Here is a 22752-nt window from a genome sequence, read left to right on the forward strand (position 1 = left end):
CTTTGCCTGGATGAGGGTGCTCCTTCCCACACCCACCCTTTCCTTCCCTAATGCTTTAACAACCCTCTACACTAGGGCTTCAAAACTCTCCAGGACCAAGGGCTTCCCCTCCCATTGCTTTCAGCAAGGCCATCCTCTGTTACAATGTATCTGAAGCTGTAGCTCCCTCCTTATAAACTCCTGGGTTTGTGGTCTAGTCTCCAGGAGCACTGGGTGGTCCTGCCAGCAGATGTTGTTCTTCTAATAGAGTTGTAAACCCCCTCTGCACTTCCAGGTTTTATCCAAGGTCCCACAAGGAGTTCTGTGAGCTTAGTCTAATGGTTGCTTCTAACTGTCAGTTGCTGGCTGGAACTCCCAAAGAACTGTCACTTGAGATTCCTGTCTGCAAGTGCCTCTTGACCACAAGAACAGTATCTGGTTTGGTTTCTGCAGACAGGATGGATCCCCAGGTAGGGCAGTCCCTGGATGGCTCTTCCTTCAGCCTCTGCCCGATTTCTTGTCCCTGTTCTTCATTTGCTCAGAAACATTTCTGGGTTAAAAACTTTGAGATGGGTGGGTGACACCAACCCTTGGCAGAGGGCAATATCGGGGTCGGGGTGGGCAGAGGCACACCTATCCTCTGGAGGTGGTCTCTACAGGTTTTATCTTCCTCTTCTCTGTGCATTTCTGCTAAGGTCATCCCCTTTGTGTCTTGGGAGCCTCACAATTCCCTGATGTCTGAGACCCACAAAGGCTATCCTCTGTTCCTCACCTCCCAACCCCTACATATTTTTGTTCAATTTCCTGACCCTTTTTTTTCCATACTCTTTTTTTCCATACTCTTTTTTTTTTCCTGGCCCTCTGTATTTTTCTAACCTCCCTTTCAGTACCTTATACTTGCCCCCACCCCTTATTTCCTTCCCTTCCTCTCTCTCCTTGGTCCCATTCTAATTCCATGTCATATGATTATCCTGTTCTTCCCTTAATGTAGGACTGAAGCATCCATACTCTGGTCTTCTTTCTAAGCACTATATGTTCTATGGGTTGTAACATGGGCATTGTGATTGTTGGGTTAATATCCACTTATCAGTGAATACATACATGTGTGTTCTTTTATGTCCGGTTTACCTTACTCAGGATGATATTTTCTAGTTTCCTTCCAATTGCCTTCGAATTGTATGAAATCATTGTTTTTAATAGCTAGCTGACTAGTACTCCATTCTGTGAATGTACCACATTTTCTGTATCCATTCTTCTGTTGAGGGACATCTGGATTGTTTCCAGCTTCTAGCTATTATACATAAGACTGCTACAAACATACCGGAGCTCGAGCCCTTTTTATATGTTGGAATAATTTTTGGGTTTATGCTGAGGAGAGATATTTCTGGGTGTTTAGGTAAAACTATTTCCAATTTTCTTCAGAACCACCAGATTGATTTCCAAAATGGTTTTACCAGCTTGCAGTCCCACCAGCCGTGGAGGAGTGTTTCTCTTTCTCCACAGCCTGTCCAGCATCTGCTGTCACCTTCATTTTTAATCATAGCAATTCTGACTTGATTGAGGTGGAATCTCAAGGTTATTTTGATTTATATTTTCCTAATGACTAAGGATGTTGAACATTTCTTTAAGTGTTTTTCAGCCATTTGTGATTCCTCCGTTGAGAATCCTCTGGCTCTGTATTCCACTTTTTAATAGGGTTATTTAGTTCTCTGGAGTCTAACTTCTTGAGTTCTTTGTATATTTTAGATATGAGACCTCTATCCGATATAGATTTGGTAAAGATCTTTTTGCAATCTGTAAATTCCCATTTTGTCCTATTGACAATGCCCTTTGCTTTCCAGAAACTTTTTAGTTTTATGAGGTCCCATTCTTTGATAGTTGATCTTAAAACATAAACCATTGTTTTTCCATTCAGGAAGTTTCCCCTGTGCTCAAGTATTCCAGGGTCTTTCCCACTTTCTCTTTTATTAGATTCAGCATATCTGGTTTTATGTGGAGATACTTGATCCACTTGGACTTGAGCTTTGTACAAGGAGATAAGAATGGATCAATCTGCATACTTCTTCATGCTGACTGCCAATTGAACTAGGATCATATGTTGAAAATGCTGTCTATTTTCCACTGGCTGGATTTAGCTCTTTTTTAAAAGATCAAGTGACCATAGGTGTGTGGGTTCATCTCCAGGTCATCAGTTCTGTTCCAATTCTGTACCTGCCTGTCTCTGTACCAATGCCATGCAGTTTTATTACTATCACTCTGTAATACAGCTTAAAGTCAGGGATGGTGGGATTCCCCCAGAATTTCATTTATTGTTAAGAATATCTTTCGCAAGTGAAAGATCTGTATGACTAGAACTTCATATCCCTTAAGAAAGAAATTGATGAAAAACTCAGAAGATGGAAAAATATCCCAAGCTCATGGGTCAGTGTAATTAACAGTAAAAATGGTCATCTTACTAAAAGCAGTCTACAGATTCAATGCACTCCCCATCAAAATTCCAACTCAACTCTTCATAGTGTTAGAAAGAGCAATTTGCAAATTCATGTGAAATAACAAAAAAACCAAGAAAATATTCAAAATATTTTGATTAGAATCACACCAAATTTTTTTATATTAACTATGACTATTGTGAGAGTAATATTCAATGGAATGATTGTCCTTGGAATTTTTAGAGGAAATCCACATGGCTCATTGACAGCCATCCAAAGAATTGACATATCACTTTTGTTTCGTTTGTCTTTACCTCTCTTCTTCCTGAACTTTAACTGAGTTAAAAGCACAAGACAATCAATGCAAATGAAAGAATTGTCCATTTCATGTTGATGATAAATTGAATCGTGGAAAATGTATGCATCCTCTTGTGGTTTTCCCCAGAGTAAAGAAGATTAAATTATTTCTGTCAGGATGGCTATATTAGTTTAATGGACCTATTAGGAAAGGAGCATCAATAACTTCTTTGTTATCAATACATTGACTCCTTTTCACTAAGACCTTTAGATTCTCAAGCTACTCAGATCTCCAAGCAGCCTTCTGGTAGATACATTCAAATAATGTTAAAATTATACTTTGAAACCACTTTTGAAAAAAAAAATCCTTTCATCAAGAAACCTGTAAATTTGAATCTAGAAAAAAATCTATCAATGTTTTTGTTATCTATCATTTTTCCATCTACCTATCTATTTATCATCTTCTTTTTTATTGTTGTTCACTGATACAGCATCTACTTTTAGACACACTTGTTTTATTACAGAAAGTACTACATTATATATAGTCAAATCTATTTACTATTTCATTTCTGAGGTTGTTTTAGATCTTGGCAATTGGGTAAAATGACACAGTGAGGATGGTGAGTAAACATTAAGAGGACATGCCAATTTCAAGTTTTTTGGTATGTATTTGATGGTTGGAGGGCTGGCCTTTATGTAAATTTTAATTTTGTTTTCTTAAGTACATTTTTAGTGTTTGAACCTTTTCTTGAAATTTTATTACCAGCTCGTGTGAATTTCATCTTGATAGTGTATTGCAGCAGAATTTATCTAAAACATGAAGTCATTATTTTGAAGTCAAGTTTTTCAAGATATATAGGTAAGGTTTATAAACAACTAAGAAAAAATTAATTTCATAGCATTGCCTTGAAATATCTATGTAGTCTTATCAGAAAGCAGTTTATAGCAAATATTTCTTCTGTCACATGAGGTATGCATACACATGTCAGTCTTACATCTTCTTGGTTATGGCTATTTTAACAAGTGTGGGATTAGAGTTCATTGGGGTAATTACTTATGTTTATCAAGACACTGTATAATCTTCCATGGGTTTTCTGTATGTTTGTATGTTTTCTTTAGGAGGTGTGATGCCAATCCTTTATACACAGATGAAGGCTTTATTATTAAAAAATAAATATACATGTTTGAATTAATGTTCAAATTTGAAGGTCTTGTGCTCTCTTGTGTACATCTTACTCTGCATAAAACTCAGATACAAAACACCTTTTTTCCTTTATCATTTCATATTTTTTCAATAGCTTGGGCATTTCATTGTGGAAGAGGGGTTAGAGCAATTCTGGCAGATTTTGCCTCCTTAAACTATTAGAAAAGTTACACCAGTAAGTCTCAACAGCATGGCTGCCTAAGCATAATCTGAACAAGGACAACCAACAGATGTACTACTGTCAAAGGGAGAAGACTCAGGAGGCCTCAACCCTAGAGCAAGAATTTGTGCCAACTAAGGGATGTTGAAAGTCAGAGAATGGCCTTTCAAGGGAATCGAACACCAACTGGTTATTTAATGCCACAAAAAACACATATAAAAAGTAACATCAATTACTAGAGACTGATCAAGCTGTATTTATGTATTAAAGAATACCACCGTTACCCCACACTAAGACCAATAACAATTAATACAAAAAGAGCCCATGAATTTGAAAAATAATAGATGTGAAGATGAAGTTTATGGAGGAAAGGGAAGGGGAGATATGATATACAATTACTTTATCATTTCAGGTTCATAAAAACTATATACAGTAAAAAATGAATGAAGGGATTAATTTGGCTAGAAATTCAAAGGTGCAGTCCATCACCAAGGCACAGAGGTTATGGACTCACAATTCTAAGGCAATTGGTCACTCATGAAACTGTGATTAGGAAGTAGTGACATGGAAATGATTTATTGTGTTTTGCTATCTTACTTCTCTTTTTTTCAGTGTGGGATCCTATCTGATAAAGTCATTTCTCCCACAGTGAGAGGAGGTTAGTTTATCTTTTTTTTTTTTTTTTTTAGTTTTCTCTAATGTATTTTATTTTGTTTTTATTAGATATTTTCTTCATTTACATTTCAGATGCTATCCTGAAAGTCCCCTATACCCTCCCCCTGCCCTGCTCTCCTACCCACCCACTCCCATTTCTTGGCCCTGGCATTCCCCTGTACTGGGGCATATAAAGTTTGCAAGACGAAGGGTCCTCTCTTCCCATTGATGCCTGACTAGGCCATCTTCTGTTACATATGCAGCTAGAGACACAAACTCTGGGGGTACTGGTTAGTTACCTGGGGATACATCCCACAATCAGCCACCAAACCGAGACACTATTACATATGTCAGCAAGGTTTTGATGAAAGGACCCTGAATAGCTGTCTCCTGTGAGTCTATGCCAGTGCCTGGAAAATACAGAAGTGGATGCTCACAGTCATCTATACGAAGGAACACAGGGCCCCCAGTGGAGGAGCTAGAGAAAGTACCCAAGGAGCTGAAGTTGTCTACAACCCTATAGGTGGAACAACAACATGAACTAACCAGGTTAGTCTATCTTAATTAACCTAATTCCTATAACCTATTACAGATTAGTCTAATATCTTTGCTTCAAGGTGATTCTTTATCATATTAAAATTTCAGGTAATATAAACATTCCCATATATAATATCTAATTTATAACACTCTACAACTACTATAAGTAAATTTGAAATAGCTTTTCTGGAAGAAAGATGCTAAGAACTTCACTTCTCGTTTTTATAAAGTAATTCTTTCCTTCAGTCAGTAGTCCTGATTACTTAGCATCATTCTCTGCTCCCTGAAAAACTGTACACCAGCTCCCTCTATTTTACACCTCATAGACTCATTGATATTGATTTAGAAACCGTAAAATGCCATGGCCATTGTTCAGTCATGTTTGTCTGCAGTTAGAATGAGAGAAAAGTATTCTCCTCTGAAACCTGTGATCTCAATTTTCTTATTGTCTTGGTAGATTATGATATCACACTTGTCTTTTGACACTTGTTGAAACATCTCAACCAAAAATAATTGGTCTGCTCTACATACACCAGTAATAATGTTACTTACTAGTTCACATTTAAAAGGAAGCAAACATATATCCAGATCTAAAGCATTTTAATGTCTGTACTAATATTCTTTTCTATGGATGGCAAAATAAATATTTGTATGAATGGTAAAAAAGAAAGTTATTGTCAAATGACAGAGGACCTTAATCCAGTAAAGATTTTACATTGTTTTTAATTCCCAAATTCCGGAATTATTTATAATAAAACAGACAAGAAATTTCTTATACATAGTACCTTAGTTACATTTCTAATTCTGTGAAGAGACATTATGATCAAGCAACTTTTAGAAAAAAAGTGTTTACTGGAATTTACAGTTTAGAAGCAGGATCCATGATCATCATATTGGAGGAGATGACACCAGCCACATAGGCATGGTATTACAGAAGTAGCTAGTAATTTACATCTTATCTGCAAGTAGGAGGGAGAAAGAGAGAGAGACAGAGACAGAGAGACAGGAGGCAGATAATAACAGAGAGAGACACAGAAAGAGACAAAGAGTGGACCAGAGACAGAGAGACAGACAGAGACGGGTAGAGACAGAGAAAACCACAGAAGACACCCTAACTTGCAGAGAGAGAGAGAGAGAGAGAGAGAGAGAGAGAGAGAGAGAGAGAGAGAGAGAGAAGCTAACAGAGCATGATGTGGTTTTTTTGAAACTTCAAAGCTCACTGCCAGTGACATACATCCTCCAACAAAGCCACAACCCTTTCCAAAGGGTCCCACTAACTGGGTCCATTTTTCAAATGTATGAATCTATGGGGCCATTATTATTCACACCATAGATAGGAACCCCACTTCATACCTTGATATTTTTGTTTTGTTTACAGCTGATTGAAACAAAAATTGACAATGACCTCAAAGCCTAGTCTTCAGAAGCAGGTGTTTTGAATTTGATATGTTGTTTTCCAAAAGATCTGTTAAGCATTGATATTTTTATTAAGGATAAGGTCTGAAAAATAATAGATGACAATATGTAATATTGAAAAATAATTTAGTAAAACTGTGCATGGGAAAATGAAAGATATATAGAAAAACTAGTGAACAGAATCTATGAGACACAGAAGAAAAGAAGCAGAGTCTTAATAGTAGAGAAAAAGGAGCATAATATAATTTAGAATTGTAAGGGAAATGGTCATAAATGAAATAAATGAGATAATATGCTCTAAAATTTAAATAGAAAGAAACAGACAACTGAAGTTGATATGCTTGTAGGCTCCCAATGTATCAGTGTAAACATCATCTGATAATTAAAGCTGCTATTGACATCTTGGACCCATTAGCTTCTCCATGAGTCTGAAATGGGTATCTTTGAGATCATTTCTTCCTTTTCCTATTGAGACAAATATAATTGATGTGTGAGGCTAAATTCATACTGAAAACCGTTTATTTTGTCATATGGCAAAGGGTGGAAAGTCAGATCCTAAATTTTCCAGTCTGACCGAACCCAGTAGTAACTGTGAAGCTCTGTTCTGGTGACGGCATTTTAAGAGGAAATCTGCTGCAAGGGCTTCTGGAAAAGCCTTTTATACTTCAGATGAAAATGGAAAAATTCATCTGGAGACCTTTCCCACCTACTTTATTCTTTTCAGGCATGATTTTTGGCGAGGTAACAGCCACAGCTACCCTGAGCTCATAGAACCTTAAGTTAATATGCCTATGAAAGTAAAGCTGAAAAGCAGATAGAACCACAACCTAATGTTATCTCTCTCTCTCTCTCTCTGTATATATATATATATATATATATATATATATATAGTTATAGTTATAGTTATAGTTATAGTTTTTTTTTTCCTGCAGGAGACAGGGTTTCTCTGTATAGCCCTGGCTGGCCTGGAACTCACTTTGTAGACCAGGATGGCTTCAAACTCAGAAATCTGCCTGCCTCTGCCTCATAAGTGTTGTGATTAAAGGCATGTACCACCATGCCCGGCTCTATATTGTACTTTTATATATATATTTTTTACTTTTATATATATTTTATATAGCATTGGATCATCAGATATTCATGTTCTGTAGTACCAGGAAGCATTTGTGAACTCTGAAAGACCAATCAGGAGAGGATCCGATACAATTGCACAAGAGTCTTCATATATATATATATATATATATATATATATATGTATATATATATATATACATGACTTGTATATATTGTATATATATATATTTATATATAAAATTTTTATAGTTTATAATGACTTTTATATGTTTTATAATGAGGTGATATATCTCATTATATAAATATATGTATATATATATATATGTCAGAGAGAGTGATAGACATAGATATACATTTAAAACGAACATATATCAACATTGCATTTGAATAGTCATTATACGAAAAATGAAAGCTCAGACAGTATGTTATCTGAAGATAATGCTAAACAAATGTGGGCACAAAAGTTACTTATCTCTTAAACAAATGTTACTAAATGACTCATTGTAACTTAAAGTAACAATAATAAACATGTCACATAGGACTTATGGTATAGAAAGAAATAATTCAGTAGAATTATCCATAATCATAAAAGTTAACAATAAGGTAAATGGGATGATATGCCATTATTAATATAAATGGGAAATTTAAGTATCAGGAATGATACACAACATTAATTTTAAATATTATTGTCAACTTGGGAATCATAATTAGTGGTACAATCTCCAATTATGTAATTAATCATGAAAAGTAAATATAGTCTATAGTCTTAAACAAATGAAATATAAAATTGAAGTAAGTATTACTATAAATTTGTGAAATTTAAAACATATGATTCTGTGTGTGTGTGTGTCAAGGGGGCTACACTTAAATCCATAAAGAGCTTTCATTTCTCACTCAGTAAAATGTCAATAGTTAAAACACATACACTACATACATAGATGTATGATAATGAATTCTGCAACAAAATAAGATAGTGACTAGGCAATATTTTTTTTACCTTTCCTTTAACAGCCATTTGTATTTTGACATTTTTCAAAAAGGAAGTAAACGTAGATGTATATCACTGACATTCACTTATATTCACAACTGCTTTATTTGAAATATATTTCAATTGTAGGAGCAATATGCAGACAAATATGTAAGCAGAAAGACTAATACATCAGCAGAAATTAGCTGCCTCACACATGAGTGACAATGTGCACCGATCTCAAATACAACAGGAATCAAACGAAGCCAAAGCCAAGTATCTGATACCATATGATCACTTTACATGACAATATAGGAAATGTAAATTAAAATTTTTTGTCAAAGATATTAACTTCCTAATTTTTTAAGATGAATATATGGGAGCAAATTAGTTGAAAGAACTCAAGAATAAATTTCTAAAGCGACAGAAATCTTCAATTTTTTGTGAAGACAGTGATGTATTTACCTTCTGTTTCCACCAAGGCAACACAGGCCCAGAAATCATGTATTTTTCTGTCCTTTCATGGTGATAACATTGGATCATCAGAGATTCATGTTCTGTAGTACCAGGAAGCATTTGTGAACTCCGAAAGTTCAAACTTGGGCTTAAGTCATGCTGACCCACAGGAAGGTTTCGGTGGACAAAAGCCATAAACACTCCTCAGGACAAGCTTTTATAGGAAATATCAAGAGAAGGGTGAGTGTTTCTAGTCTGGCTAACCATGTAATTGGGGGTGGGGCTACTATGGTCTTCAACATATTTGGCTGGTGCTAGAAGCCAAACCATAAACTTAACTTCTGTTTTCCTCATGACTGGTGATTGTTAGGCAGGGAGGGATTGTAATATGCAGGTGCAAATTTGTTGGGAGAATAACCTGGAGACACAGGTCTTGTGTGTGTGTGTGTGTGTGTGTGTGTGTGTGTGTGTGTGTGTGTGTGGAGGGGGCTAGCCTGGAAACTGTTGCCAGGCACTGGCCTGTTAGTTTACTTGAGTTCAAACTTGGGTTAGGTTCTATAAGATGGAGTGTAAACCCAAAAAATTTGGTCTCTAAGTTCTACTTGGAAAAGCAAGATAGGCCAGAAATTTAGTCAGGGGATACTTACAAAGAACAGAAAGACTGAAGATAGAGCACAGTAGTATAAAGAGTTAAGTGCAATAATAGAACTGAAATTATTAGATTTGATAGGAACTGGAAGGCAGGGTGTTAGCATTCTATTTAAACTCCACCCCACAGTTACCTGGCAAAGGCAGGAAGGCCTGACCCACTATAAAAAGGGGTGCTCATCCCCTCCTCCTTCTCTTGTTCCTTTCTTGCTCTCTTGGGATCTTTCTCCCTTACTCATCCCTCTCCCTGTAGCCATGACTGGCCTCTACTTCTTTTCTCTCTCTCTACTTTTCTCTGACTCTACTACTCTCTTAATTCACCTCCCCATACCATGAATAAACTCTATTCTATACTATACCTTCATATGGCTGGTCGCTCAGTGGGAAGGGATGCCTTGTTATGGGCCCGCTGTGACATCCCCTTCCCCCATACCTGACTACACCCCCATAGAACATATTCCTTCTCTACTTATCTTTTTATAAATATATCACAGGGTAAACAGGGAATATTGGGAGGAATAATTAACACTCATGGTCTTTTGAAAAAGCCACATGGAAATCTGCTACTATAAGAATTTCATAAAATATATCCTTCTATACATGCAAAGATTTAATGGGAGAGGCCATATTAGAAGTAATTTTCCCTGCTACCAGATTAAATACCGAGTTGCAGGAATGGGTCACCTCTTGGTGAAATGTTAGTAAATAGGTTCATAAAGACATCCCCCTCCCTCAAATTAGAGAATATTCCAAATAGTGGCTACCCTCTGGAAATTGACAGTAGGAGCCTAATGCTAAAAACATCACATATTTGAATCATAGAACATGTAGACATTAATCTGGTACTCAACTTCAAGCTTCAACTCTAATGTCTTCAGTGCTATGTAGGCTGTTAGAGGAGAACTGTTAGCCTCAACCTCACCCAGATGTGAACTCTTAAAGCCACAATGACTGGATTGACAAATTAGGCCCACTCTTTGAATGGTAACATACCTTTCTTTGGAGTACCCAAACAAATGTTTGAATTAATGGCCTGTTCCATGAGATCAAACCTAACCTTAGAAATATTAAGTACAACAAAACTTGTGGCTAGGTAAGTCAAAGTTTCTAGTGGAGAATGAAGTACTATTATTTTGTTTAATAGATATAGTATTAAAACCATTCCTAGTGACTTACTCCTGTACCCGTAGATCAGAGAGTCTCTCCGACCTCTAAAGAAAAGCCTCTATTTGTTGTAGAAGGTAATAGTTAATATAGAGCCCCAAGCATTTCAGCAGGAAGAATAAAACAAGCTGTCTAGTACTCAGCTGTAAATCAGATGTTTATGTGTCATATTTAGGCCCAGCAAATTATCTAGAAGTGGGCCAGAAAGCTTAGAAAGGCCAAGGTTTTAGATAACATCAAGAAAACTGTTTTCCAAGCACATGGAAAATAAACATATGAATTCACAATTATGTGACAGCATACATAAGTTATGCAAAAATTTCAGCTAGGAAAAACTACAGTGTACATGAGAAAAGTTGGTATGTAATTTCACCACTAGCTCAGAAGCTATTAGTACTTGGTAGCTATTGAGGAGGAAAAGCCAATATTTTGATATTATGACTGCTGGTAGACTCACCACACAACAGAACAGGGTCCAATTCCAAGATAAGTTAAGTATCAAAAACTGGAGAAAGAAGAAAATCAAGAAATCATCTCAGAGTTGGGTAGGAAGGAAAAGGAGGGTTGAGAGGGTGGTAAATGGGGGAGTTGATGGGCAGTCATAGGTCCCAATATATTCTGTAAAGTTTTCAAGGAATTAATAAAATATCTTTTAAAGCCTATGCAGGTACCATAACATCAAACAGTTAGAATGTATGTGCATTGTGTAATGAATCATACATTTAAAAAGTGGGAGTTAATTAGGCAATGAAGGTAGTCTTGATGAATGAGGTTCCTGCTTTTACACAAAGGTGCACAGAAGTCTCTGCCTCTGTCTATGTTCCTGTCTCTGTCTCTGTCTCTATCTATGTTCCTGTCTCTGTTTGTCTTTGTCTCTATCTGTCTCTGTCAGTCTCTAGCTCAATCTCTCTTCCTCTCCCACTCCTTCCCTTCCTGTGCTTTAGAGTTTTTTCTCTAGCCTCTTCCTTTATGTACTCTATAGTCTCCATTTTCTTCTTTATTCTCTTGCCTCTCTACCTTCTCACCTTCTTTTTTTGTTTCCTCCTATTCCCATTCTTCACCATCTTTGCCTCCTCTGACATCCACTTCCTCTCCTCTCTTTCTTCTTTCCTTTTATATATTGGCCCCCACTTTTTTCCTTAATTTCAATGTTTCTCTTTCTCTATCTTTTCTTCCTTTATCACCTGAGGAATCAGTAAGGCAATATTTATGATCAGAAATATGGCTTTCAATACATACTTTTTTGCTTCAGAACCCTTGTCTTTTGATAGAATACATACCTACTTAGAAGAAAAAATCTGTTTGCTTGCTAAATCACCTACTCAACAGTATTCCATTACAGGAGCCAGAATCTAGCACTTCAAAAACAAAGTACCAGAGAATCAAATGGGCAGCGAACATCAACTCTGAAATACATTGTCTCTGATCTATGCAGCTTGGATAGTGAATTTCTTCCCATAAATAGTTAATAAGGTATGTTAAAAATATGAAATATATATATTTGAAGTCGTTACATAATATCCATTTAACTTGTCATGCTTTCATTGACAGACCTGTGGAGCTTGGTCCACTCATACTATTTGTGGGAAGCCATTTGGAAATACTGTGACATTTAGGACAAATGGGTATATAAAAATCTCTTATTTGGTGTAGTTTCAGAGACCACTTTGTAGCATTGGTGAACTACAAGATCATTTCAAAATTAAATTTATATTTTATTCAACAATTATGTAGCTATTTTTATTTTTGCCTGGAAAGATAAATTTCATATACCATTTAATCTTAGAATTATTTTTAAAAGCATATATTTCTTATAAAAATTTATTTTCTCTTTAATTATTTTTGAATCCATCAAATGTAAATGGTATCAATAAAATTGCAAATGCTACAAAACACAAAAACCCAACCAACTACCAGATGGAACTTTTCTAAAAGGTGAAACAGAAGTATTTGGACAAATTTGCCAAGCATTAAAGTTAACTATGCTGAGAAGGCAGAAGTAGCCAACCTTGAGGAGATTAACATTCTCATAGAGAGAGAAAGTGTCCCATACATGGGAAAGATTAAGGATGAAATGCCACAGAATTTGACTTGTGACACCAATTCTCTATTGTTTATATCTTACGGCAGCTGATGATGTATAACTTTTCTTTGGCTAAAACAAAGTGACTGATATAAATGGACTGTCCTAATAGACCTTAAAAGCAAGGGAGTCTGAAGCCTTTTCATATTTCGTGGAGAAGTTTACATTTCCTCCTATGCTTGAACACATTTTTTGACTAACTTCAAGATGCAATGTATTCACATATATTCTGTAAGCACTGAGTTGCTATTAGAAGGTATTCAGATTTATTCTGTCACCTCACATACGATAAATCTCTGCCTTAAATGAAACTGGAATCAGATGTGCTAAAAACTAAATTCTTGCTACCAGAGAGATAGCCATGCTTGTTGTAACTCCGGTCAGCAGTGAGTTGTATATTGATATGAGCAAGTTACTGAAACTTTTGCTCATTTCCCTTTTTGGTAAAGGAGAATATCAATGAAACCCACACCACAGGGCCACAGAGCTCTTAAGAAAGGAGGAAGAAGCCCTAGGAAGAGTGTGTTTCTTTTGAAGTATTACTTGCTAAGTACCAGCTCTCACAAGAGAACTATTTCCATGCTAGGCCACAACTCTAATATGCATAAAGTACACGATAGTGGCAATGCAAAGTTTTTCTCATGCCTTTATTGTGATCCATTATTTCAACCCACAATATTTGATCTCCCTTAATTATCTTTACATTTTCCAAAAATGGGGTCGAATGATTTAGTGAATAATAGAGAAAAATTAATATTCATGAGTCTTCAAAACTATGTTTTAATATAACACAGGTATCTACTCTCTTTTGTTGAAAAATCCTAAGCCTCAACTAAATTTTCTTAAGGTAGAGTATTAAATTAGATATTGCTTTTTTTAGATATCAGCTCTAATGACAAGAGTAAACTGTTAAACCAATTCATTTAGGTAAATGTATAAAATATAGATTTATTTCAAAATATCATATTTAGTTATAAAACACAACTCAAGATAGCCTCTACTGTTATTTTAAATTTTCAAAATAGTTTTAAAATTAATTTCGTGTGTGTGTGCACATGTGTGCATTCATTTGTGTGTGTGCATGTGTGTGTGTGTGTGTGTGTGTGTGTGTGTGCCTGCATGCTTGCGCATGTTTGTGTAGAGTAGTGTTCATATGAGTATAGAGTATTCTAGCAGCCAGAAGAAGATAATACATCCCCTGAAGCTTTGGTTAAACATGGTAACAGGAACAGAACCCATGTCCTCTACCTACCAGCAAGTAGCCTTAGCTATTGAGCCATTTTTCTAGCCCCATTATTTAACATCAAAGTTTTTAAAATATTTTATTCATTCTATGTTTTTGTATTTGTGGGTGTCTATGTATCTGAACATAGTGTGTGTCATGGAACACACATATAGGTTTTAGGACAAGTAGAGGAATAGGGTCTCTCTTTCTACTATGTGGGATCCCAGGAACAAAATCTCTTTGCTCTGCTTGGCAGGAAGTACCTTTGCCAATTGAGCCATTTTGCTGGCCTGGATTAGCATTTCCATTGTATAAAGAGATTAAAATTAATTCTGACTTTCCACTGAATTATTGTTAAAGAATGGTAGTAGGCAGCTCACAGTTCTTATGGAGTACCTACTACCATCACTCTGTTCAAGTGAGCATCTAATAAACTGACCTCTAGTAACTCATCATCAAAGAAGAGTTTTCTTAGTGTTTTATAGATAGGGAACAACACACAGATATTTCTAGATATCCTTCTTATTTCTGCCTACTGCATAAATACATTTTTGTACAAAGTCCTTTCATACACTTCCATAAAGGTCTTTTCCCAAGGAAACTGATGATACAAATTTAAACACATTCTTGTTTAGTCTGTACTTAACATTTTTACAATTCATGGAGAACAATTGAGTTTGAAGCTGTGATAAGTCTTTGTTGTGCTATGTGCTTTTTTCCTGTGGGCTAACTTTACCTTCCACCCTCCACTGCATAGAAGGGATCTGAGGAGGCCATTGTTTGTTGTGGGTTCACATTTGCTTTGATGAGCCTGTTGTTACAATTATTGCATTTTATCTTTTCTAAGTAATTAACTGAGATCCACCTCTGCTGAGCTTTTTTTTTTTCATTGTTTATCTTCTAATCATCTCACATCCAAATGAGGGTTTTAGCATGGTTGTTTGAGGTTTTCTTTCTTTTGTCTTTTGAGTAGTCTTCCTTTTATGGCACTCTGCTGCTGAATCCCTATCTTCAATCAGTTTCATAGATAGCTAAGAAGTGTAACTCATAGATCATTTTTATTTACTGGAAACTGTTCGTTAAAGAAGTCATAACAAAGCTGCTTTAAGGTTTTCAGATTATTTTTGAATTCAGGTTATTTAAAGAATACTTCACTAATCCCCCTATAAACCTCTTAATATCTTATTTTATATAAGTATACATGCTGCAAATATATAAGTTCATATTTTATATACACAGAGTCATAAATCACAGGTTACCTATTTATAACTGAAATTAGTCATCTTTTTTAGTTTAAATTATAAAAGTTGTATTGGTAGGCCCAACAACATTCTTCTGTGATATTTCATTGTTTGACACTCTTATGAGAATGCCTGAACAAATGGAAGTAAAGAATGTGGAATCTGACTAGCAACATGGCATGCCAAGTTGCTAACAAATTTTCTTAAATTCATTTTTTCTTATTGTTCATAATAGGATAGAATTATACTTTGACTTCTTACTGGTACACATTATAGTTGGAGAACAAATTTGTGTATGTTTATTGCAAAAATATAATCTGATTTTCTGAGCAACGTTCATTAATTTTATTTGGGTATATGCATACTTTAATCAAGATCAATTAGTTCCACCTACCAATGGAGACAAATGTCTGGCCATCGAAGTGTAATTTTTACAAAATGTATTTTGTGTGACTGTACAGCTTAAGCTTCGTTGATAAGTTTTTACTGATAATTACTTATGAATTTCTATGATATTCTCATGGAAGTTCCCTTAGATAAAATATCATTTGGTCAGGCATGTCTTAAGTTTCCTGAACAAGATGACCTTATTGGTGTGCATTCTATAAACTATGCCTGATTAAGTGAGAGCAGTGTTTGTGTGGTTTGTGGGCTGACTCCTGAATCCCTACTTTTCTATTCAGTAGCACTTAGGACAATAAGCCAAAATCAGAAATGGTGACACCTTGCCATATATTATGTGACAAGAGGGATAGGAAATTCATTTGTGTCAAAATCCTGGGTTTTCAGAGCTGGAGAGATGGCTCAGAGTTTAAGAGCACTGGCTGTTCTTCAAGAGATCCTGAGCTCAATTTCTAGCAACTATATGGTGACTGATAACAATCTAGAAAGTTAACCTTGAGATCTGGTGCCCTTTTCTGGCCTGCAGGCAAATATGCAAACAGAATGCTGTTGTAAGACTCCAGGGAGCCTTAGCTTTCTGGAGATCCTGTGAGTGAAACACATGGAGCTGGGATTGATGCAAAAAGGAAGAGGAATTTATTGTTCCAGTGCACCAGGTTCTTCCCAGACCCAAAGAGAGGCAGCAGCCCCCATCACCCAACTGGTGAGTTTTTATATGGTTTTCAGGGGTAGAATAGAGAATCAGCAACTAGGTACAATATGATTGGCAGAGCAGTGCACCATTTAAACTGGTTTTAGGGAATGAGTTGACAAGGATATCCCTTGTCTGAAGGTGAGCAACAGACTGTCCTTCAGAATATGTCCCCATCCATAGGTCAGTTCCCACCCTGTGGTCTGAGAAATGTTAATTAGCCTCTCCCTTCGGGAGGGGCAAGTGTTTCAGGACCTTACCAATGTTGCTAAGCTGATCTTTTCACTGTAAATTTAATAAATTAATAAATCAGGGTTTCCTAGATGATTTTGGGTCCCTGTTGGTCATGTGCAACAGCTTGAAGAGCCCAGTTGTGATGTTCCTTGGAATTCCCATGATGAGGAACTCAGAAATGCATAGAAACAACCGAAAAATTTCCCAGAGAGCTCCATTTATACAATGAACAGGGCATTACTGGCTAATGCTGCAGGATGTTTGATCACACTTGAACCCCAGGACTGTGTTTCCTACTGAAAATCCCTTGCTGTGGTGTAACTCACCCCTAGCACAGAGCTTTAAACCAAGAGCTGTCTGCTTATTGTAAACAAAGTCTCTCTTTCTTCTGTTGTGCCTCAACCCTAGCACACAACTTTATTCCAAAGGTAAATAATGTCAACCACTAGTCATTAGGCAGAGCAAGTAACCAGCTGACAGGCAAAAAATATAAGTTATCAGAAAGTAGTTTTTTTGAACAAAGGGTATTTAAGACAACATAGAGGAGGAGAAGGGACTAAATCACATATCAAAGAGGACACATGCAGGGACCTATTGCTCTAGGTGAATATGTAGCAGAGAATGGCCTTGTTGGACATCAATGGGAGGAGAGACCCTTGGTCCTGTGAAGACTTGATGCACCATTATAGGGAAATGCCAGCAGCAGGAAGCAGGAGTGGGTGGGTTGATAAGCAGGGTGAGAGGAATGAGATAGGGGGTTTTCAAATGGGAAACCATGAAAGAGGATAACATTTGAAATGTAAATAAAGAAAATACCTAATTAAAATATACCTAAGATGAAAAAAAAAGAAAATTTAAAAAAAAGAAATGTAAGTAAGGAAATATCTAATTTAAAAAAGAAGAGCATTGGATAGTAAAGATGTATAACAGTTGAGAAAATTAATGAAAAACATAAAGGGAGAAGAGGAAAAAAAAAGAATGTTTCACTTCTAGATGTAAGCAGAGTAGGATGGTCAGTTGGGTGTTTTCCTGTGTCTCTGAATTTAAGGTCACTCTAAAGAGCAAGATTTGGAACAAACAAGCATAGACAGTGAAGGAGTTGGAAAATAGAGCTACTGATAATGTAATAGAACACGGGGGCCATGTTCTAATTTCTGCAAGCTGCAGAACTAGACAGCTTCAGCCATGTGTCTCTGGCTTTATATTCAAGAGAAGCAAGAGACTACTGGGACAATTGATGCTGGTTGGCTGTAGCTAAGAAATTAGTGGTGATTAAGAAGAAACCAGCATCACTGAGGTGATAACTTCTGGGAAGTGTTTTCTGAGAGCACAAAGAAGCAGTGTTCCAGAGATAGCTAAGGTTGTACCTTATGGTCCAGCTGTACTTGGCAATGTGTAAGAGTTACCCTGGTGATACTGGTATTAAAGGCATGAAGGGGTCATAAAGAGCAGCTGTGGCATGGCATTATCAGAAGCCAAGGAAGGCCATTGGTGGAGAGGCAGCCTCCATTGCAATTGACAGTTCTGGACTGAAGGGATAATGCTTGGCACTATGAAGAGAACCTGTGAGATGTTATTGCTGAAGCCTACTTGCAACTGAAGATCCCCGTGTATTGGAGATGCCAGTACCATGTGATGATCACTAAGAACAGCAGCAAGAGTAGAGAGCTTAGAATGCTATAGAGTACAGAGCTGGAGAAGTGAAGTTAGCCCATTGGGGGAACCCGAAAGTTCATTTGTGGAAGGAGCTATATCATTGAAGTTTCTTTGGAGAATCAAGATTTTTGAGATGCCAGAGCCATAGGCTATTTGCTGAAGAAAGCTGATAACAGGGAGTAGAACCAGCCCAGGAAAAAGAAGTTTGCAGTAAACAAAGATGAAAATGGCATTGGAGATTGGAAGACCACTTTCATATAAGACAAGCAGATGTTTGTAATTTTCCCAGCTCATTTGCTGTCATGCTTTGAGGATTCCAGTTAAGTAATTGGATGAATCTCAGTAGAGAGTTTGAACTTTGGCCTTTTAACATGGACAATACTATAGACTGTAGGAAGTTGGGAGTTGAACTAAATGTATGTTTTTATTATGCTAAGGCTAAATATGTCCCCCACAGATTTATGTGTTAGAACAAGCCTATGGAGGTTAGGGAGTAGAATGAAACAGTTGGTAAATACTCATCCCAGGGAGTGGTGCTATTTGGATGTGTGGCCTTGTTAGAATAGGTGTATCACTGTGGGTGCAGGCTGTAATAGCCTAGCTCTAGCTTCCTGGAGGCTCTGATTCTGCTAGCAGCCTACAGATTAAAATGTAGAAATCTCAGCTCCTCCTATACCATGCCTGCCTGGATGGTGACATGTTGCAGCCTTGATGATACTGGATTGTACCTCTGAAGCTGAAAGTAGCCCCAATTACACATTGTCATTTATAAGATTTGCCTTGGTCATGGCGTCTGTTCACAGCAGTAAAAGCCAAACTGAGACACTGGGTGTGGTTGTTTCAATATGCTGGTCTCAGAGAGTATCACTATTAAGACGTGAGGCCATGCTGAGGTAGATTTGGCTTTGCTGGAAGAAATGTGTTACTGTGGGAGTGGGAATTGAGACCCTTCTCCTGGCTACCAGTGACAAAAGCTTCTCCTGTTTGAATTCAGAAGAGGATATACATTCTTACCTCTTCAAATGCTATGACTATCTAGACCTATGAACCAATAAGCCAGCCCCAATTCAAAGTTGTTTTTTTTTTTTTTTTTTTCCTGACAAGCTGTGTTTCCAGTGCAGGAGGTCAGAGTCCTTTAGGGCATCCATCAGTCTGTTGGCCATTTTCCCAGCAAAACCTCCGTGGTCAAGATGTTTTCAGCTCAATGCAGAGCCTCCTGCATTACTTTGACCGTCTGATTCTCAATGGAGCTGAGGGCAAAAGTAATGGGGAAGAGGGTTATGGCCGGAGCCTGAGATATGCTGCTCTCAACCTGGCTGCCCTGCACTGCCTCTTTGGTCACTATCAACAGGCAGAGCTTGCCCTGCAGAAGGCAATTAGGATTGCCCAGGAGTCCAAGGATCACGTGTGTCTGCAGCACTGTTTGAGCTGGCTTTATGTGCTGGGGCAGAAGAGACCACATAGTTGTTATCGTTGTGCACCTTCTTAGAATTGGGAACAAAACACCCAGGGAAGGAGTTACAGAGACAAAGTTCGTAGCTGTGATGAAAGGATGGACCATTTAGAGACTGCTTTATCCAGGGATCCGTCCCATAATCAGCTTCTAAACGCTGGCACCATTGCATACACTAGTAAGATCTTGCTGAAAGGACCCAAATATAGCTGTCTCTTGTGAGACGATGCCGGGGCCTAGCAAACACAGGAGTGGATGTTCACAGTCAGCTATTGGATGTATCACAGGGCTCCCAATGGAGAAGCTAGAGAAAGTACCCAAGGAGCTAAAGGGATCTGCAACCCTATTGTTGGAACAACATGATGTACTAACCAGAACCCTGGAGCTCTTGTCTCTAGCTGCATATGTATCGAAAGATGGCCTAGTCGGCCATCAATGGAAAGAGAGGCCCGTTGGACTTGCAAACTTTATATGCCCCAATATAGGGGAATGCCAGGGCCAAAAGAATGGGAATGGGTGGGTAGGGAAGTGGGGGGCGCTATGGGGGACTTTTGGGATAGTATTGGAAATGTAAATGAGGAAAATATGTAATAAAAATATTAAAAAAAAAAAAAAGAAAAAACAAAAAAAAACAAAAAAAAAACAAAAAAAAAAAAAAGAAGAGACCACATAGCTATGTTCTCTTGGAACACTCTGTGAAGAAAGCAGTACATTTTGGGTTATTTATTGCGTTAATTATGTTTAGGGGTGTACCTTGTATCCTTGTATTCTGGAGGAATTTAAACAAGAAGTTGTGTAGGGTTTTTCAGCATCCAAAAGATGATAATTTTTTTATTTTGTTTATTTATTTTTTCTATTTTGGTGGATTGAGTTGATGGGCTTCCCTATCAATCAACACCTGAATGCCTGAAATGAAGCCTGCTTGAACATCCTAGATGGTGTCTTTGATGTGTTCTTGGATTCTGTGTGTGATATTTGAATGTTCATGATGGAACTTCTTCTCTGATTCCCTTTCCATGTTGTGTTTGTGTGATTTAGTTACAAGGTTGCTTGTGGCCTCAGATAAGTTTGGCCATGATCATTCTGTTTCTATTTAGTTGAGTATTTAGAGGACTATTGGTATTAGGTCTTCATTAAAAGTCTTGGAGAATTCCGCACTAAAACCATGTGATCCTGGCCTTTTGGGGGGGGGCAGGGAGTTAATAATTTTTGATGACTTTTTCTTTTCTTTTAGGAAATATAGAATCATTTAGTTACTTTACTAGATCTAGATTAAACTTTGGTAATTGGTACCTGTTTAGAATATTAACAATTTCATATTGATTATTTTCAGTATTTTAGAGTACAGGCTTTGAAGCCAGACCTAATGATTTTTCAAAGTTCCTCAGTGTTCACTGTTATGTCCCTCTTTTCATTTCTGATTTTGGTAATTTGGGCATTGTCTCTCTGCCTTTTCTTTCATTTGGGTAAGGGGTTGTCTGTCTTGTTGATTTTCTCAAATAGCCAGCTCTTGGAATCCTTGACTCTTTTAATTATCCTCTTTGTTTCTCATTGATTGGTTTGATTTCTGTTTTATTTCCTGCCATCTAATTCTACCAAACTCTCAATGGGATGAGGCTTTGCTTCACCTTGGGAACTGAAGCATGTGATGCACATGACAGCCTCACTAAAACCCTGTATAGCCAGGTTTAAGGGTGTATTGAATTAGCCCACTCTGTCAGTGTTCTTTGCATGGTGCCATGAGACATTAACCAATGTCAGTATACACCTCCACTATATTTTCCACTTTTGTCTTTCCAGTCATATTGGAAAAAATTATAACGGGTTCATGAATGCACACAGAGAGAGTGAGAGAGAGAGAGAGAGAGAGAGAGAGAGAGAGAGAGAGAGAGAGGGAGGGAGAGAGAGAGAGAGAGGGAGAGAGACAGAGTGAGAGAGAGAGAGACAGAGACAGAGAGACAGAGTGACAGACAGATAGAAAGAATTTGTGGGAGATATGTTACTTCTATTATTTTGTTCCCTAAGAAGGAACTCATGTTTCTAGTTTTGGTACAAAGAATGAATGCCAGTTGATGCATCTCATCAGCTGATCATCTCAACCAAAACATTTCATGAGATTTATCTGTATTTGTGTTCTATGTGGTTTGTGTTTGTGAGTGTATGTGTGTGTGTGTGTATATATAATTTATTGACATTGTGCACATTCTTTGCAACCTTAGAATAATGTGTAAATTAACAAAAAGACTGTACAAATGGAATCCCTGGAGGAAGCTAGGGGGTAGGTAGCCTGAGGTTAGAGTGACTTGCAGCTTCTCTGGAGACTTTCTTTTCATTGTAGGTTACAACTCAAATGCAATAGTGCTCATTATTTTATTTTTCTTCTGCTATAGCCCCGAAAATAGGGATGAACCTACTACATTGTGAAGGCTGACAAATACTCTACCACTGAATTACATACCAGGGCTGGAACCCAACTCATCTTCTGCAACAATTACAGGGCAGGCTGGATGAAGACACTCAACCTACAATCTGGCCATCTCATGACTGGTTCATGAGAATGGCTTACAAAATGCTTCTAAGACTGGGAATGTTTAGCTATCTGGGAGAGAAAGTAAGGAGACTCAGTCCACACTGTACATTAAGGACCATTTAGTCTGTTAAAGGCTGACATGGATTATTGACTCATGTCACATGTGAAAGTAAAAAAAAAAAAAAAAAAAAAAAAAAAAAAAAAACAGGTTAATGTATGCATCTGGTAGGATTTACCAAACACACCACTATA

The 22752-nt window shown here is 37.2% G+C and overlaps 2 long non-coding RNA genes across 2 annotated transcripts; both read left to right on the top strand.

Annotated features, from left to right (window-relative positions):
* The first annotated feature begins 402 nt into the window (after nt 1–402).
* Nucleotides 403–4908, top strand: LOC147004948 (uncharacterized). The gene is made up of 5 exons (XR_015046819.1): nt 403–449; nt 3290–3367; nt 3472–3564; nt 4682–4727; nt 4817–4908. It is a non-coding gene; the product is annotated as an uncharacterized LOC147004948 (long non-coding RNA).
* A 3-nt stretch (nt 4909–4911) lies between these two features.
* LOC147004949 (uncharacterized) lies at nt 4912–22611 on the top strand. The gene is made up of 5 exons (XR_015046820.1): nt 4912–5272; nt 9200–9413; nt 12328–12458; nt 16463–16639; nt 22361–22611. It is a non-coding gene; the product is annotated as an uncharacterized LOC147004949 (long non-coding RNA).
* The last annotated feature ends 141 nt before the right edge of the window (nt 22612–22752 follow it).

The sequence above is a fragment of the Mus caroli genome, unplaced genomic scaffold (genome assembly GCF_978045245.1).
Source record: "Mus caroli unplaced genomic scaffold, Mus_caroli_1 scaffold_4, whole genome shotgun sequence".
NCBI classification, from domain to species: Eukaryota; Metazoa; Chordata; class Mammalia; order Rodentia; family Muridae; genus Mus; species Mus caroli.